Source organism: Cyphomyrmex costatus, unplaced genomic scaffold (genome assembly GCF_001594065.2).
Source record: "Cyphomyrmex costatus isolate MS0001 unplaced genomic scaffold, Ccosl1.0 scaffold69, whole genome shotgun sequence".
NCBI lineage: Eukaryota > Metazoa > Arthropoda > Insecta > Hymenoptera > Formicidae > Cyphomyrmex > Cyphomyrmex costatus.
The window spans coordinates 777,250-787,743 of record NW_017280255.1 but is presented as its reverse complement, the minus strand read 5'-3'; positions in this window follow the sequence as shown (position 1 = coordinate 787,743).

Below are 10,494 nucleotides of genomic sequence, written 5' to 3'. Positions count from 1 at the left end.
CCCCCCTCCCTCCCCCTCCCCGCCGCGCACTCCACACTCGAGCGCGCTACCGTTTTCGAGCAATTATTTCAGCAACATTGCAAAACGATCGCGTTGTGCCTCCATACCGACGCTGCCGCGTCGCTGCATCGCTGCACATTGCGTGTCCGAGCGCGGCAACGGATGATGCATCATCGAAAATATCTGTTGCCGTAAACGTTGTAAACAAGCACTGTTATACATTGTTATCGGTATATACACATTTTACGTATTGTTTACGAGCGAGGATAAAAACGTAATTTAGTGTGTGAGCATGGTTTTTTTTTTTTACACATTATTATGCTGTAACTTTCAGTGTGTTGGACGTGTTATCGTACCGTAATCTAGGGCGGTAAGGTGTAAAATCTAAAACGGCTTACAAGCGCAGTATACTATTGTACAGATTTATTGCACCGGATGATCGATATGCAAATGGCATTGCGAAAAAAAATTTCAGATGCGCGCCCGTTGAGTTTTAGGACTCGGCGAGCAAAACTTGCTCCTTCACGCAGTGTTTCTTATCCAAATTGATTTTATACTTGCGAGCACCTGGCGCTTTTTCTAGGCTCCCCTCCCTCCTCGACCGCGATGACATATATTCAGGCAGGACACCGTTGAAAACACCGAGAGCGAAACGCGTATAATAAGCTGTTTAATAATCAATGCGCGTGGACCAATAATTACGAATCGCGCGCGGAGCGAGTATGCAAAAGAGTTAGAGATCGTTCCAGACTGGTTTCAGACAATAACATCGCCGGTACGATCGTATTATGAGTATAATATACCCTGTGCTCTGGCCCTTGATTTCGATACGCTCTCGATTATGTTGTAATTTCGATATGCTAAGGCGACCGTGCCCTTTTCTCACGTTCGCCAAATTTTCTTTTATCTTATTTACGTACGCTCGGTGCATCTTCAATTAGTCAACTGTCAACCGCATTGACACTTTGAGCAACTTATTATCGCATCTGTCAGAAGTAATATTATCCATTTTTGATTACGCACACACGTGGATAATTAATAGAAAATCTACTTATATCACAGATACGTAAAAAGTTTTAAGAAATGATTTCTTTATGACTTTAATAATTTGCGAGTTAATAACTTGTGAATTTTCCGACGCGAAAAAAATATAAGGATATACGCTCAATATTTAATTGATGCGCGCAAACATCTGCGAGCGTAAGCTCGGTCGGGAAAACATTAAGAAGCCGGAAACAGCGATCCTGGGAACACTCGAGGCAATCTGTCAATCCTAGCACCGGTTCGATTCAATGAGATATTCGGATTAATGGCTTGGATCCATCGTGGTGTACGTAAGATTCCGCGTCCCATCCCGGAACCCACGGTACAATGGTCCCGATACACAATGAGAGGAAATATCCAAGATATGCAAATATCGGGCGCGTTCCCGATCATCTTCGGCGTGCTGGGCGGAAAAGGGTTCGAAAAAGACGGGGCGCACATGTTCCGAGCATTTGCATACCTCCCGATGCACGATTTGCATACGGAGAAATTTGCATCCCGCGTACACACTCGCGACGGAGACGACCGTCTCCCGACCGGTCGATCGAAAGAAATTCGGGTATCAGTACACATCCTCCTCGCACCCTCTCGTCTCGTCTTCTCATAGGTATGCATATGACTGTCTATTGAAAGGCTATGGACGAAGGGGCCTGAGAAGGTCCTCGACACAGAAATAATATATTAAGGGAGCAAAATGGTGCTAATACTTTTGTGCCCGATCCACGGTGAATAATCCCGCTTTTTTCCCTTTGTGGAAATCTTAATGTATTTTCATTCTCGTTGTGTTCCCAATCGCTTCTGAGTTTGAGATTTTCGAGTGGAAGCTTAACATGTCAGGTGTCTGGAACATTCATTGTTACAGCTACAACGCTGCGATTATAGAGTGACAGAATTGAATGCTGTCTGTATGACAAAAATTTTTTTACATTAAAATTTTAAATCTCAACTAAATTTTATTTTACGCGCTGGGAAAAATCATTTGTTAAAATACCTAGCTTTTGTAAACTACAATTAGATGACAGCGTGTGTATTTACTGAGAATATCTAAGGATTAACAAGAGTATACAAATGCATACTGAATATATCTTTATTTGTTGATGCGTTCTCCAATCGGTGTGAAAAATGGAACGGAACCAATCGCGCTGAATGCATTGTCTAGCAGTCTCTGGGAGGAAGAAAGAGGTTTTTCTTGGCTGCCGAAGTGTTTCTACCTGTTACGTTTGTCGCATCCACGAGCTCGCGTCTCACGTTTCCAATTCTAGGACACCCCGTGGACGAGGAAGAGCGCTGAATGCGTATCGTTTTCCGTACACGACACACGTAACTTCTTTTCCACCGATATACGTGCTTTTCTACGCGCACAATGGACAATCGCCCATTTCTATACTACCTGCGTTCAACTTTTCTCGATCTTGATTTCCAGGGTTGATCCGGGTCAACGAGTAAAAGTGTCGGTTTCGAAAGTGAAGAAAACATTCCGGCTTTTACATTTGGACATTGATTCTGAACATTGACTCCCGCCGACTTCTATCCACTTTTAAACGATTACATCAAACAGTCACGCTTTTCTTTACTTTCGCAAACGTCGCACATTTTGCGTATCGAACTGTGAACATTGACTCATACCGACGTTTTTATCTTTAAACGATCATTTCAAATAATCACGCTTTTCTTTACTTTCGCAAACGTGGCGAATTCTTATATAATAATAACAATTCTTTTTTTACACATTTTACGTCATTTCATTTATTTATGAATTTGATAGAATAGTTTATGTATCGGAAAAATGTATAAAAATTAAACTGATTAAATATAAGTTAAAATTATAAATTCCTTTATTTGGTGAAATAAATAACCAAAGAAATATACAAGGCTGTAGGAGTCAACCCTTAATTGTTATGTTACGAAATCTTAAATTTAATAATACAATAATTTTCGTACGTTTCGATTTCTGTTCCGAGTCATCTTCAGTTTCCCCAATATTACTGCAAATTATCGCATATTAATTCATCTTGTGTGAATCACCTTGAAGGAATCTTTTTGAGAAATGAGCATTTATCCAAATATCTGCAAAGCTGAGTGTTGAAATAAACTCTAGACACAACTTAGAACTATCACCACCATTCGTACAATCTTCAGAACTCTGTCACATTTAAAAAAATTTTTTAATATTAGAGAGAGTCAACGCGTATATCTTGTCAGTATATAACGTTCAGTTCGGTAATAATATAGAAAAATATATTTAAATTAATAAATCGATGACTTTATATTGAATGATGTAATGGGAAATCCAGATTAGATATTCATATTATTATGGCAAGATTTTCGAAAGTATTGTATCCATTTTCCTAGTTAGCTGGTAATGCTTTTCCGCCCAATGAATCACCGTCTGTATGCTACCTGCACACAATTTTCCTGGATCTTGATTTCCAGAATTGATCCAGGTCAACGAGCAAAGGTGTCAGCCACAAAACTACCTGAAATGCTGTAAGTTTTCCATTGAAAACCTCCGGTTCGATTTCGACGTGTGCCACGTAAGGCGATCTTAATCGACTTTTATGGTCTCTTTCTTCGATATTTTCTAGGACAATGTACTATCATTCACAGACTCACGCTTTGCGCGCAAACATTTCTAATCGCTGCATAAGTTATTCAATTGATCATGAGCTTATAAATATCTTATTAAATTTATATATTTTAATTTAATAATGCACATTAACAAATCTAATACTATTTTAGAGAATAATATCGACAATGTATATATAACTAATAATAACGACGATATTATTAATTACCGTTACTGTTTATAAGTGAATTATTATTTCTCACATATTGGACAAACTTTGCGTCATATTTGCACCAAGTTCACATCGCTATGGCTACAAATGTTTCAAGATATGGATATAATCGTAATGCAATGCTAATCCATGCTCATCGATCCACAACCCTTTCTAACGATCGAAAGACAGAGAACTAGGCTCGACCTTGGCGCGGCCCCTCCACCTGGCCCAATAAAGGAGGGGTATCCAGTGCACACGCTGGTACGCACACAGCCGAATGCACGCGCACGTACGCACGCACGCATGCACGCAACATAGCCCTGTTGTCTTTTTTTTTCTCGCCACGTATGCCGTATGTGTCATACGATCCGCCTTTGCACACAGGAGGTATACCTCTATACGAGGGTTTTTATCGGGCACCAGGAGTCTTTCCCCCTCTGACCCCTTTCCAACTCCCCTACCTACGCGCCTGTCTTCATGTCCGTCTTTGGCTCCCATATGCATTGGCACGTATGTGCCACCCGAGTACGTATATATCTATATATATGTATACACGCGTAAATATGGTAATTCACCACCATCGCCGGAGATATGTAAATAAGTTAGATTTGAGTTCTCTGTTGCGGGCCGGAGAGACGCACGAGGAAGTTCGATGGGAACTGTACCGAAGGAAGGAAGGACGAGAAGAGGGAACGCGCGATCAAGAAACGGAAAGAAAGACAGAGAGGGGGCAAGAGATAATGTGTAAGCGCCTTAGTAGCCGCACACATGATCCGGGCGACCGGATCCAGATTTATTGGTTCCTCACGCGCTTATACGAGCAAGATAGGAAGGGAGGGGGGGGGAGGAGATAGAGATAGAGAGAAAAATCGAGTTCGGAGAGGGCCGTTTGGTGTGAACGGAAGCCAGGGATTTTACGATCTTGATTCAGAAGCGATGTGCGCCTCGGTTTCGTCCTTCCACGGGCTATTAATCTGCCTGCGATCCGTAAATGCGCATATAGCAGTATGGACGAAGAAAACGACGCAGTGCGGACATTTGCTTCTTCTTTATTAGCAGTTTCAACGATAGATTCCCCCTTTCGTACTAATTCTTCACCGATTCGGGATAAGACAAGAATATTGAAACGCCTTTGTTCCTTTTCAGAGAAATATACTGTAATACGATAACTTCTGAAAGAGTTAGTTTGCATTTAAATTTGCATATCTACAGGTTGACAAAACTCGTATACATTAAACTGACGATAATATTCAAAGATATAAAGGGAAAATCATGCGGTATAAAATCATGGAAACCTTCGTCATTGAGAGGGTAATCGGCAATTTCCATTTGAAAAGAAATCTCGAAGTTACGAGAAACGATTCACGTGCGTTATCTTTAGCTATCAAAAATAACAAAATTCGGTACTCGTCATTTATTTATAAGTATAATAAGAGCTTAATATAATAAAAAAGAAGCCGATTTTGGAGTAAAAAAAATCCACGTATTTACAAGTAATATTAACAAGTAATAAAGAAATTATATACAATCATGCTTTTAATTTCACATATACATTGTGTTCTGCATGTAAACGGTTCTGATACCAATCAGAAAGAAGATAATTCTACATGAACAAATAAGTTGAAAATAGAAAATAAAATTTTTTTTATGGAACTTTTTTTTTGAAAAAATCGATTTCAAATATTTGCAGGGGTGAATTTTATTATTTTATAAATTGTTAAAAATGTTGCTCCAAAGCGAAGTCTTATAATGAAGAAGTTTTTATTCTACGTTTTTGACTTATTTTTTTTACGTAGAACACCACCTTTTTAATTGTACCACTATTTACGGCACACTCTGTATATAATATTTTTATATTGTTTAATTCGAGATAATTTTTTCCGTACTCGACAACCGAAATTCGAACTGTTAGAGCATCGAAAAATTTTAAGTGCTAGTGACACAACGTTTAATATATTTCACAATCAGTAATTTTCCACGCAATTGTCATGCGTTCTTTGAACGTTTGAAGACTCAAAATCAGCAGGCGTCAAATCACCGACTGTTTGCAAATAGCCGACAAAGGGAAAATAAATCGCGTTTCGTGCGATTTCGGAAGACGGAAACCGGTTTCCACGAGTCGCCCTATCGTTGGCACGTACCGTGCACGCATCAGAGACAGAGATACGAGAACGTACGTAAGCTAACTACAAATTAGCATAAACGTATATAAGCCCACCGAGGATAGGGGAGAGAACTTGCCCCCTGCTCGCCCCCTTCTTTCGGTCACGACTGTTTCTATCGAAGAGGAAGGCAAAAAGTAGCGCGCCGCTCATACTGAAGCGATCTATCAAGTCGTGGTAAAAATTCGAAGCGACCCTCGATATACTGACGACAGATAGCATCGACCGGTATACCGGGTAGTGTAACTCAAACGGAGTAATAAGACTCGGACAAGACGGGAGGAAGGCTTGTGTGCGTCGTTGGGCATTGTGTGCCTGCTGACGGCTACCGCTCTCTATGTATATATATATACATATAGCGTATCGTTATTATTACCTTCACGGCACAGTGGTCACATCACCGCCGCGCGCGGCAAATAAATTTCACGGCTTCGATTCTTCGCACCGATATATCAGAGATTTCGCGCGACGCGCTCCAACGCAATCGGTACGCCCGGTATTCGTGCTCCAATTCTCGGCCGCGATCTTTAACGAGGAAGTCTTCGTCGACGCAGAAGACAAACATATATGATAAAAATTTAGGAAGATTGTAGGTTCTTCATAAAGCATGTAATGTTTGACTCGCAGTTTTCTTTATAATACGTATTCGATAAAAATGGAGCTATATATCTAATTTTTGTAATATGTGTGTGTCACGAATATACTTAATACATGTACCATATATACAATAAAGTAGCTCTTTTTGCGAATCGCATTGATTCGAGATGGCTTTGAAAGAAATATTGTTTCCGGTCAAAGCTTTTCTTATCCATGAGGACTCGTCCCGATCGCGATGCTAATGCGAATCGCACCCTCGGCGCTCAACTCCTACGAAATATACGTTACGAACGGGAGCTATGTACTAAAAGGCGTTCCAGGTGTGCGTGAGCATACGAAAAGTCGATTAAAATCTCATTTTATTCTTCCAAGTGCGCGGGCTTCCCCTCACCGGGTGGTGCGATTCGATCGATCGGCAGATCGGGCCTGCCGATTACAGGCGGACACGAGGTGGGAGCACCTGTTTGCGAGTGTCTCGCCCTCACTTTGAAATGGCCTGTACCTTTACTTACGTGCACGGCTCGTAGGTACATACACACGTTCATCGCTCGAATGCCGATAGCAGGCGCACGCTGACGCACTCACACAGACGCACTTTCGTCACGCGTCTCTGAACAATAGCATTAATAGGCCCTGGCGAGTTATTAATTGCCGGTGCCCGCCGGATATGACTGTCTATAGCTTCGTTCGCTGAGCGAACGTTCCTAATATCTAGTGGTATTCTGTCGGTAGGCTTGGGTCTTAAATCAGACGCAGTCTTTTCAACGTACTTTACACGTACACACACACACGTGCGTGCACACACGTGCGAATATCCGTCCGTGTGAGAGCGTCGATCCTCGTGCAAACGAACGAGAAAGTACGTCTTAAGAGTATTTACATACATTATGATAACATTTCATTTTTATTCATTTTTTCATTTTGCTAGTCTATTTGACTATAAATGTAATTTATTTTCGTATAGTATCTTATTACAAATTTTTTTTAATATTTGATAGCTATGTGTATTACTATATATAAGCTTTTTATGAAAATGTTTTGTTTTATATTTTTTTAAACTTTTTAATCATATTGGTCCAAACTATATTGTACAGTAAATTTGGACAGACCAGCACGGTTTTAATAATATTTAACTGCATATTGAATAAAGTTTCGAAATATGAACAACTTTATAACAGCATAACATTAAAAACAATTTATGATATATTTAATGAACTAGATAATGATTAATTAATAATTGATAGAGATGTGAGTTAATTTTGTATACGTATACGCGTTAAGCAGAATAAAATCTGTTCGAGCGAGCAAATATTAGAAAAAAAATGTAACGTAATTGATCCTTCCAGAGTCCATTAGCGTCATTACGGTCGATGACAGGTGAAAAAAGTAGGTCGGGGTAAAAATAATTCCTGTACGTTCGCGTTTCGATTAAATGCCCTTAATGGCGTCGCGCGCGATACATCGAGTTTTAACGGCCAGTTAAAACTGCTCGTCCTTTCCTTGTGTAACCGCGGCTTAGTCGGCGCTTTTATATTGTCGGTGTACCATCGAAGAATCGAGCGTACCCGAGTCATCTTTATGGTCAATCTACGTACGCAAGCTTCGAGCTCTCGCTAAGTAATTAAGAGCGAGCACCGACTGTCGGGTCTGATTAATAGAGGACGGTGCGAGATAATCGAAAGGAAGTAACGAATGGAAAGAAGCTAAGGTGGCAGGTAACGCGCGTCCCGGTGATGCCATCAAAACCGACACGATTCTTTCATGGCCACTGTATTCGCAGGAAATTGCGCCTATTCGCGATTTATGTTACCCACGGTACGAAAATAATTAAAGAGCGATGTTGGTGAGTTATCGCTAAAAATGAATATGAAAGTGGTTTAAATCGTCTTTAATATCGTATATTACGCTTTGATGAATATACGCGCTCAGATTCCAGCGAGCAAGTGCATGTGGATCTCCATATTCCGTATAAATAAATTTTATTTGCTTATGTACGTGATCTTCGGAAATGATGTTCCGTATTTCGATTTGACTGACGCATACGTGGCAATTTATGGTCATAATTAACGTTTTATAGGTCATATATATCTAGTATTAAAAGTTATTCGTAATACTTTACACAGGAAATATGTATAATAAATACTATTATATATACAGCTCCTAATTTTAGTCATAATTTGAAGATTAAGTATGGATTTATATTATACATTGTTTCTTTACTTCAAAAGTGACACAACTATTAAAAAAATGTAATTTTCGACTTATTGTCATGAATGACTTAGATAAAGATAACTCTGTCACAATTATTGCACAAATAAATTGTCTTAGTTTCATAGTCCGTCCGCCAAATAGCACTTGTGTTGTTTTTAAAATTTTCAAAGAGATTATAATACTTTTTTTATAAGAATATGTGATGAGTTGTGAAAATGACATTTGATTATGTTTCTAAGAGTATATTCTTTTTGCTGATAATTACTTAATTAGTTAATAATTGTCTGTTAAATTGAAATACAACTTTTTCTTTGCTGAAAAACTTAATTTTCGGATTTTGTCACTTTTGAAAGAAAGAAACGATATATCCTTTAAAGAATGAAGAATCAGATAAGTATTTTTCTCTTACCTTGAACGCATTTTAAAATGTAGATACAACAGAAAGAGAGAGAGAGAGGGAAGGAAAGGAAATACCAACATTTTTCCCACAATTGAAATGAATTCAAGTACGTAGCATGTAAATGATCCATTAGCTTCCGGTGCTGGAACAAAATACAAGAATTATTGGTATTTTGTTCGCAGCCACTCACGCGTGTCTAATGACCGCGTTTGACGATAATTCGATTTTCAAGAAGGGACTTGTGGCGTGTGTGTGTGTTGCATTGGGCCCTTTCGCTCTCTTAAGGCTGACATCGTCGAATGACAGTTTGATGAACGGACAGGAAGGGACTGGAAGGCCCACCTGGCTCCGTAGACAATTAGGATCGGGGGCTGCAAGGTGGCTCTTCTCTGGCAGAGCGCGACGACTCACGTGAACGCGTTGTATTTTCATCTAAACATCAAACTCGAGACTTTGCCGCGGTATAATGACTCGATGATGAATTTAATCCGTGCGATTAACTGCCATGGTACGTTAAGTGTGAATTATAATTCTTCGAAATTTTCATCCTAATTGGTTCCACGGTGCTTGTATAACATATTTTATAACGGCCTTGAGAATTAAGTAATTATTACTGTAGATTTATACTTTATAAAATCATAATTGTGAGGAACTGTACAATGTATAAATGATGTAAAATATCAATGAAATAGGCGTAAAATATAATTATTTCCTGGAACTTTCACATAAGAAGAATAATGTGTGTCAATAACACACAACTAATTGATCCAATAATAACTCGACTAATACGTTTGAAAGAGCAAATTAATTTTAACAATAGATGTAATAAAATTTTATTATTTTTTTATAATATTAAAATAGTTAAAGTTTCTAAATTATTATGAATTTAATTTTAGAAATAATTTTAAATCAAATAATATTAGCACACAAGTTGCATTATTTTTTTTACGAAATAAATATATAGAATTATCTGTTAAAAGAATTATCATAATCAATCTCTTAAAGTTGATGCAACGCAAAGGTCCGTGCCTAGAGAAGAGTTCAATGGAGAATTACGAAACACACAGATCTGCGTACGTATTTAACGATATGCATGCAGCAAGCAGCAGTCGAATTCGCGTGAAATGATGCACGGTGAACCGTGAATCACTTCCTACGTCGAAGTCGATGCCTGGTTGATAGTCGGCGATACCTCGTCAGGTTGAAACAGTGGAGTTAATGAGATGTGCACGAGGAACGAGGCATACGTATAGGTGTTGGTAAATCTCTCTCTCTCTCTCTCTCTCTCTCTCTCTCTCTC